At 39.7% G+C, this 9,426-nt stretch overlaps 1 non-coding gene across 1 annotated transcript; it reads right to left on the bottom strand.

The window, feature by feature from the left end:
• Positions 1-521: 521 nt before the first annotated feature.
• LOC115893440 lies at positions 522-633 on the bottom strand. The gene has a single exon (XR_004053437.1). It is a non-coding gene; the product is annotated as a U6 spliceosomal RNA (small nuclear RNA).
• Positions 634-9,426: the final 8,793 nt, after the last annotated feature.

Below are 9,426 nucleotides of genomic sequence, written 5' to 3'. Positions count from 1 at the left end.
GAAAAGACTGTTCTTTTCCCGTTATATGTTTTTGGTGGCCTTGTCTAAAATTAGTTGACCATTATGCATGGGTTTATTTCTGGGTGCTCTGTTCTGTTCCATTGGTCTACATGTTGGTTTTTATGCCAGTACCATAGTGTTTTGATTACTCTAACTTTGGAATATAATTTGAAATCAGGAAATGTGATGCCTCCAGCTTTGTTTTTCTTTTTCAAGATTGTTTTGACCATGTAAGGTGTTTTGTAGTTCCACATGAGTTTTAGAATTGTTTTTCATATTTCTGTGAAAAATGCCATTGGAGTTTTGATAGAGATTATATTAAATCTGCATATTGCTTTGGATAGTATGGCCATTTTAACAATATTAATTCTTTCAACTCATAAATATGAGATATCTTTCCATTTATTTGTGTAGTTTTCTATTTATTTCACCAGTGTTTTCTGGTTTTCATATAAGGTTCAGATCTTTTACTTCCTTAGTTAAATTTATTCGTAAGTATTGTATTCTTTTTTAAATTTTTAAAAAATTTTAAATGGAACATTTCACAAATTTGCATGTCATGCTTGCGCAGAGGCCATGCTAATCTTCTTTGTTTCGTTTCAATTTTAGTATATGTGCTGCCAAAGTGAGCACAGTATGATATTCTTTTTGATGCTATTGTAAATGAGATTGTTTTCTTGACTGGCAATTGTTGCTATCCAACAATTTATGTGCTACTGGCTTGAATTGAAGATAAACTCCTTCAGAGGAGTGAGTGTCTTATTACCTTATAATCTCTACAGTGCTTTCTAGAAAGAATATGCTCAACTGGTATCTGTTGCTTTAAATTCAGTGGAATTCAGTAGGACACAGCATTCAAACAATACTAGTTCACACTATAATGGTACCTGGAACATTTAGAATGTGCCTTATTTTCAACAGTATGACCAGCAGCAGCTCATGGACTGTGAGCATGACATCAATGACAATTAAAACTTTCCTAGCACTTTGTGTATGCCTAGCATTGTTTTAAGTGCTTTAGCTATAAGATGTCATCTGGTCCTGCAAACAATCCTTTGAGGGGGGATATTCTTACTTAGTTTTAAGTTTACAGATGAGGAACCTAAAGCACAGAGAGATTAAGAAATGTGCCCAAGGTTACATAACTAGGGAGGAGCAGACTCAAACACAAGCAGTTTAGCTCCAGAAAATGTATTCTACTTACTGAGTTATCATGCTCTTTTTTCAAAGAGCTAATCTACATATAAGGAAATACTATCTACCAGGCACTTTTTAATGTAAACTTGTTTAATCTCACAACAAGCCCAAGAGATGAGTACTACTGTTATCTGCATTTTACAGATAACAAAACTAAGGCACAACTAAGCTAAGTGAGTGGTAGAGCCTCATTTCAAACCCAGAAGGTCTGATTTCCAAGTCTGCCCTCTCAATCATCATGCCACAGCACTCTCAGAAGAGTCAGAGGCAAATAGAATGCCAATCCTGAATTGATTTATGTAGGTTTACATAGCAAGAGATGGTGGATCATAGGCTACTTTATAAGAAGACCCTCCCATTTTCCATCAAGGCTGAACATCACTATATTTAGGGACAGTTGTGCCTGGGCATATGCAGGGTTTCTTCCCAAATAGTCTGGGAATATAGTGCCAGGTGAGAAAAAAAATAGTCTGTATTTTTGCTTGGAGTATTGAAGATAAGGAGACCAAGGTCCAGGAGTATTTGTTTTTTCATAAGGGTAAAGATAAGGGAGAAGGAAGGAGAGATGACAAGTTGGTACTGCTGTTTCCCTGTGCTTTGAGCTTGCAATGTGCAGGGCATGGGATTGGGAGCAGTCCAGGTAGAAGGTGGTTCCTAGCATAAGACAGGGGGTAGCAGGGATGAGTACACTGGTGCTTGTCTCTCCCTAGACTGAATGGCTACTCTGCTTCCAGAGGCTAGGAAATGGAATGCCTAATACATACCAGGGAGGCTCCCTGCTTTTCAGCTCATAGCCAACTTATAGAAAAAAAAAAAAAAAAAAAGGTATGTGCTGAGCAGAAACAATAATTTATCAGCTGTGCCTTATCTGGCCAATGGGACACTCCCCCCCACCACCCGCCTTTTTTGATCCCTTTTATTAGATGAGGAAAGAAAGGGAAAGTAACACATAAAATGTTGATCTGAAAAAGAACATGATTTCTTAAGAAGAAATCTGAAGCCTCTCAGCTACGGCTTACCTAAGTATCAAAGTGGCACGGCATTCCATCAGGGCCCAGGAATGACCATTAACTTATCAAGGTTGCGAAGCTGGAAGTTTTCATAAAGATATGCCATTTGTCACAGGACTGCCTTCAGCCTTTTCCTTGATATCCAGAAGGCTGGATCCTCAGGCTGTCTACCAGATGGCATTCTGGGGAGGAAGGAGGGAGAAACGAAGAAAGGGAAGAAAGGAGGAAGGGAGGAAGGGAAGAAGGGAGGGAGGAAGGGAGGGAGGTGGGAAGGGAGGGAGTCTCCCAGTTACATATTAATGACTTCTCAGGGTCTGACTTGTCTTTGCTCCTACACTCATCTTGCCATTGAGCCCTGCAAGGAATGTGGACAACCAAGCTACAGACTGCTGGCCACAGATCATGTCTTGGGTAGACGAGAAGAAGTACATGGTAGGTGTTTTACAGCCATGTAGGTAGGAATTTGCAAACTGAACCAGCAAGTGTCCGGTACACAGTAGGTGTTTACTAATGGGAGCTGATACTGCTGTTGACACTGTGAGAGTGAATGGCTGCAACTGTCATCCCACTGAGTGAAAAGTGGGGTTGATTCGGCTGAGCCATTGGGTGACATGGGTGTTCTTCCTTTTTTTAAGTTTTGTTTTAAAGTATTATGAAACATAACACAGAGAAACCCATAAAACATAAGCAACTGCATAACGAAAAATAATAAAGCAAAGTATCATGTAATTACTACCATGAAACTACTTCCCTGTTTAAGAAATAAAATATGGTCAACACTCAGAAGCTGACTCCCCACCCCACGGGTCCTTACCAGTCATGCACCTTCCCCAACCCACAAAAGCTGTCCTCGATCCTTTCATGGAAATGACACATTTGCTTTTAAGTAAATGTATGTATAAATTGTATATATGTCCTCTTTCCATATTACCTATATATCCCCATATAAAATCTATATATTTCTAAATATTATGATTTTGTCTGTTTTTGAATCTTATATAAATGTACTCCAGCATGATCTTTTGTGTCTCATTTCTTTCAGGCATCATTATGGTTGTAAGATTTAACCACATTGTTTTGGAAGTAACAGTTTATTAGTTTTCATGGCTTTCTAGTAGCTCTTTATATGGATATCCAACATTTTGTCTATTCTCCTTTAGATGGCCATTTGGGTGTTTTTCAGGTTGGAGTAATTACTAACAATGTTGCTCTGAACATTCTTTTATATGCATTCAGGGTATACACCTAGGAGAGGAATTGCTGGATCACAGGGTATATGTGTATCTATGAATAACTCTACTAGACGCTGCCAAACTCTTCCAAAGTTGTTGTATAAATTTGCTCTTTGTCCTCAAGGTACAAGAGTCACCATCATTTCACAGCTTCATGGACAGATGGTACTGGTTGTCTGTAAATGTTAGCCAAGTCTGGTAGGTGTGTGGTTGTACTTAATTGTGGTTTTAATTTGCATTTCTCTGATTACTAAAGAGGTTGGGTAACTTCTCATTGTTTTTTGTCCATCTGGATCTTCTCTTTTGTGAAGGGCCTGTTTATTTCTTTAGCCCATTTAGAAAATGGGGTTGTTCACCTTTTCCTTAATGAATTTTATCCAAATAGATTCTTGATTGTCCCAAGAAGCACCTATTGAAAAGAGTGGTATCCTGGAATCCATGAGAGTTGATTGTTAAAATTTCAGGAGTTTTCTGAGTAGGTTGTTAAATTGCTGGTAGCTTGAAGTCAGCCACAGTGTTGACACCATGGAAACCGGCAAATGTGACATAAATCAGTGCATTTTCCGCTAGAGAGTTGGTTGATTACTACACCAATGGAAAAGCCCATCTTTTCTGCCCTGCCTCACAAGGCCGTCTCTGTCATAAATTCTGGTCATACACATATGAATTTATTTCACTACTGTCTCTTCTGTTTCTTTCCTTTCTTTGTCTGTCCCCATGTTAAAAACATACTGCCTTGTAAACTACAGGTTTATAATAAGTCTTGATATCTGGTGGAGCGGGTCCTCTTATCTCCTAACAGTATCTTGCTCATTTTTAGCTCTTGACATTTCTCTGCAAATTTAGAATAAGCTTGCCAAGTGTTCACAGAAAAATCTGTTGGAATTTTAACTACATTGAATCTATAGATCAATTTTGGGAAGAAATGTATGTTTTTATCTGCTTTGAGTTCATTATGGAAGTGACTCATTACTGTGTAAAATCAATTGCTTATATACTCTATAAGCTGTCATTTGTTGTTTATCATTATCCACGGTCTTTCTTGCTCTATTGGTTCATTTTCCTACTGCTATGAAGAAATAACAGAGACTGGGTAATTTATAAAGAAAAAGAGGTTTAATTGACTCATCATTCCACATGGCTGAGGAGGCCTCATAATCACAGCAGAAGGTAAAGAAGGAGCAAAGGCACATCTTACGTGGTGGCAGGCAAGAGCGCATGTGCAGGGGAACTGCCCTTTATAAAACCATCAGATCTCATGAAACTTATTCACTGTCATGTGAACAGCCTGGGAAAAGCCTACCCCGTGATTCAGTTACCTCCCACTGGGTCTCACCCATGACACAGAGGAATTATGGGAGCTACCAATCAAGATGAGATTTTGGTGGGGACACAGACAAACCATATCACTTGCCTTGCAGAACTTTAACATTTTTGTTAAGTACAGTTCATCAAACTTTTCCTTTATAGCTTCTAGGATGTTGCTCCTAGCAGCCACAAAGGCAAGCCACACAAAACTTAAAATATAATAGTAGCCACATGAAAAAAGTAAAAGGCCAGGTGCAGTGGTTCACACCTGTGATCTCAGCATTTTGGGAGGCCAAGGCAGATGGATCACCTGAGGTCAGGATTTCGAGACCAGCCTGACCAGTATAGCGAAACCCTGTCTCTACTAAAAATATAAAAATTATCTGGGCACGGTGGTGGACATCTGTAATCCCAACTACTTGGGAGGCTGAGGCAGGAGAATCTCTTGAACCAATGAGGTGGAGGTTGCAGTGAGCTGAGATCGTACCATTGCACGCACTCCAGCCTGAGTGACATAGTGAGACTCGATGTCAAAAAAAAAAAAAGTAAAAAAAGGTAACATTGTTTTTAATGATATATTTTATTTAATCCATAATAGCAAATATCATTTCAACATGAAATCAATATATAAAAACTATTCATGAGATAATTTACATTATTTTTTCATACAAATTCTTAGAAATCTGGTCTGCATTTTATATTGCAGGGACATTTCAGTTTAGACTAGCCATATTTCAAGTGTTTATTAGCCACACATGGCTAATGGTTGCCATGTTAGATAGCTCAGGTCAGTATCTTTGTTAAGGCAGGTCTACAGCAGCCTTAGGTCTGTGGCTAGTTTCATGCTACCAAGATCTGGCCCTTCCAGGGTTGGTTCAGTGAGGTCTCTTCTCTACTGTTGGTTGAAACTTTAATGTTTCCCAGCTCTGTGTGACTTTGGGAATTGTTTGACTTATAGCCCCCGAATTACACCCCCACCCCTGCAAGTTGCTCTTTCTTCAGCATGATATTTTGCCTAGCTCTTGGAGTTTCATCTGCACATGCCCATTTAGTATTTGGTAAAAGACTGAAGAGGACTTCTGCACAGATCTCCGGAATTCTTTCTCTGTGTAGTTTCCTCCTTTCCAGTACTCTTCTTTGTAAAGTCCAGCAGCCTCCTCCTGAATTCCAGTCTCTCACTCCCCAACTCAGGGAGATAACTGTGCTCTCCTCGGGGTTCCTTCTCTGCCCCATGGTCTGCAAAGTGCCTCCACACGCAGGCCTGGGTGATCCCAGGGTTTTCCTTACTAGCTTATCTTCCCTGAGAGATCACAATCCGTGCTGTGGTGCGGGGCTGGGGATGGGTGCAGGCTGACAGCCTAATACTCATTATTCTTAAGGCCAAAAGCAGAGGTCCTACTTAAAAAAAATGTTTTAGCTGCCTGCAGTGGTAAATGCCTGTAGTCCCAGCTACTCAGGAGGCTGAGGCAGGAGGATCACAAGTTCAGCCCAACTTGGACAAAATATCAAGACCCACCATCTACAAAAGAAAACAAAACAAATATGGTTTTGAGCTTACCTGTTAGTTTTACTATCGAGTTATTTCATAATTACTTTGATCTTTATTAACCCCTTCTTATAGTCTTTTTAAATATTATTCTTTGTATAACTTTATTTATTTTTATTCTTATTTATTAGAAATAATTAGGGCTGTGAGTTTTTCTTTCAGGGATTCCTTTAGCTATTTCCACAGGTTCTGATATGCAATATTTTTGTGGTCATTATTCTCTAGATAATCTGCAATTTGGGTTTTGCTTTTCTCTTTAACAAAGAATTGTTCCAGAGACTTAAAAAAAATTTGAGATGGTAGAATTTTATGTTTCAGTTTTCTGGTTTTATTAATTTTAGTTATATTATATTATAAATAAAGTTATCTACACTATAATTTTTGAAGATGTTTTAAATTTTCTTTGTAGCTTAATATGTAGTCACAACAAACCTTTGTAAACAAGATGTTACTCACTTTTTACTGTAAATTGTTTATTGACTTTAAGTGAGTCAATGTTATCAATGTGAGTATATAAAATAAATTTAAATTTACAAAAATATAATCCGTGTGTGTCTGTGTTTACTCTGGGTGCCAGTGTAAGACTATATTTCAAAAATGAGATTTTGTTCTAAAAAAATGTGAAAACCACTAGGCAATGTGACCTCAAAAGTCACCTAGGATGTGTAGAATGGGAATATGAATTTGGGCAGGGCCTAGAGTAGAGTGAGCCTTGAGTTGTGTTGAGATCAAAGGATACCAAGAGTATTTTTTTTCTTTCATTTTTCATTCCTTTTCTTTCTTTCCTCTACACAATATGCTAATAAAACTTCTAGATGATGCAGACCGAGACCAGGTGCTATAACAGTCTGTTATGAACAAGTGAGAGCACATGAAACCGTTTTCAATTGGCCTTAGGAAAAGCAAAGGTGAAATGAAAATTTAATTCTCCTGGACCTTTTTTCAAAATGTATTTTTCCATCTCTACTGTAAAGAGTGAATTTTAATTGGGTTGATTCTCACTGTGTGGCCATGCATTTCTAATCTGTGTTCACTCTTTGGGAAAGAAGAATTTGATGAAAGGAACCAGATAATAATGGAAATCTTGTCTGAGCAGAACAAATTGCTATTATCCAATATGATAGGGATGTGAGAAGCATTGAGGCTGATGACTGGAAAAAACACACCTCTCCTCAAAATGCCACTGTTCTGCCTGGCACAGTCTTGTCCTGGCACAGGGAGAGAGCGCAATAGCATGGTATGTGCTTTTGGTGCGTCTGGGCCTTTCTGGTGGGTCACTTAATCCTCCACCCTCAATTTTCCCACCTGTAAAATGGGGGTAATAATCTCCACCTTGTGCTATTGTAAGGCTTGAGAGAAATGAATTGTGGGAAAGTGCCCAACATGTTATAGGGGCTCAGAGAATGAGTCAGAGGAGAATTTCCAAGGAAAGCTCTATGGCTGGGCTGAGGGTGAAGTTCCTAGTTTATTTACAGCTTTGAAAAGAAAGAAGTGGACAGGGGCAGGCATGTATGCATAAGTGAGAGTGTGTGAGTGTGTGTGTAGGGCAGCGGAATCTGTGGTTACATCCTAGTATAGGCCAGTGTTTCTATGTGTACCATTCAGGATGAATTTCCTGTGGGATAGAAACAACCAGGGTCTTCTGCAGATGAGTGGATTCAGAGTCCTCACCTGCAGGTAGAAAAGCCCCAGGAGTCCATATTTACCCCCATTATGCTACTCCTGTGAGGCCAGCTAGGTCCTTCAGCTGAACGTAGTGCACCAATGAGGAAACGAGTTAGGAGTTTCTCCAGCAATGCCAACAAGCAGGTCAAGTAGCACACATCGCGGGTGGCCAGGCCTCCCACGAAACATTATTTAGGGTGCTATGTCAAGCTGTTAGAGAGGGAGAAGATACACATCTTGGCTTTGGAGCTTGTGATTTAACAGAGAGAACAGAGAAAGAGAAAACACGAAAGGCACATATGGAGCTAATTTTAAAGATCCAGTGGCCATACAGCTTTTTTTTTTTTTTCCTAGACAATGTTAAAATCAAATAATTATTGAGGTCATCAGACAATAGCTCCAGAGTTGTGTGCAGAAAGAACAGTCCTGGCCAGGCGCAGTGGCTCACACCTGTAATCCCAGCACTTTGGGAAGCCAAGGTGGGCAGATCACCTGATGTCAGGAGTTCAAGAGCAGCCTGGCCAACATGGTGAAACTCTGTCTCTATAAAAATACACAAAATTAGCCAGGTGAGTGGCACATGCCTGTAATCCCAGCTACTCAGGAGCCTGAGGCAGGAGAATCACTTGAACCTGGGAGGCGACGGTTGCCAGTGAGCCGAGATGGTGCCATTGCACTCCAGCCTGGGCAACAAGAGCAAAACTCCGTCTCAAAAAAAAAAAAAAAAAAAAAAAAAAGACTGTCCCATGTTTCTATGTGCACCGTTCAGGATGAATTTCCTAAGCACCTACTGCATTCCCAGAATTAGGAGTACAAACTCATGGGCCAGGCAGTTCCAAGTCTGTCACTAACCATTTTTTAAAAAAATTGTATATATTTAAGGTGTGCAGCATGATGTTCTGATATACAAGTGAAATGATTACTACAGTCAAGCAAAGTAACGTGTCTGTCACCTTCCACAGTGACCCCTTTTTGTGTGTGTTGCACCTAAAATGGACTCTGCAAATTTGCAATCTACGTTGCAACATTATTAACTATTGTCCTGTGGCTGTATGATAAATCTGTAGACTTATTTATTTTGTCCTTTGACCTGCATGTCCCCATTTCCTCTCCTTCCCCGGGCTTGGTAACCACCTTTCTACTCTTTTTTTTTTTTTTTTTTATGTATTTAACTTTAAGATTGCACATCTCAGTAAGACCTTGATCTTCCTCACTCTTTTATGGCCTTGGGAAAGCATAGGTCCTCCAGGCAGCAGAATTGCTTCTTAAAATGATTGCATCTATGTGGCGACTGGTTTAATTTAGAGATGTTCTCAGCGCAGGGCCTGTGGGCTTGTGTTGGCTGCTAGAATGTACAGATAAAGGGGATCCATGTTCTTCCTTCGAGGCAGAGGTTCTGACTTTGTTTGACTTTGCCACTCCCTGGCAAGGGGCATTTAGCAATGTCTGGAGACATTTGGCTGCGCCT

The sequence above is a fragment of the Rhinopithecus roxellana genome, chromosome 14 (genome assembly GCF_007565055.1).
Source record: "Rhinopithecus roxellana isolate Shanxi Qingling chromosome 14, ASM756505v1, whole genome shotgun sequence".
NCBI lineage: Eukaryota > Metazoa > Chordata > Mammalia > Primates > Cercopithecidae > Rhinopithecus > Rhinopithecus roxellana.
This window is presented reverse-complemented; position numbering and strand designations above follow the sequence as displayed.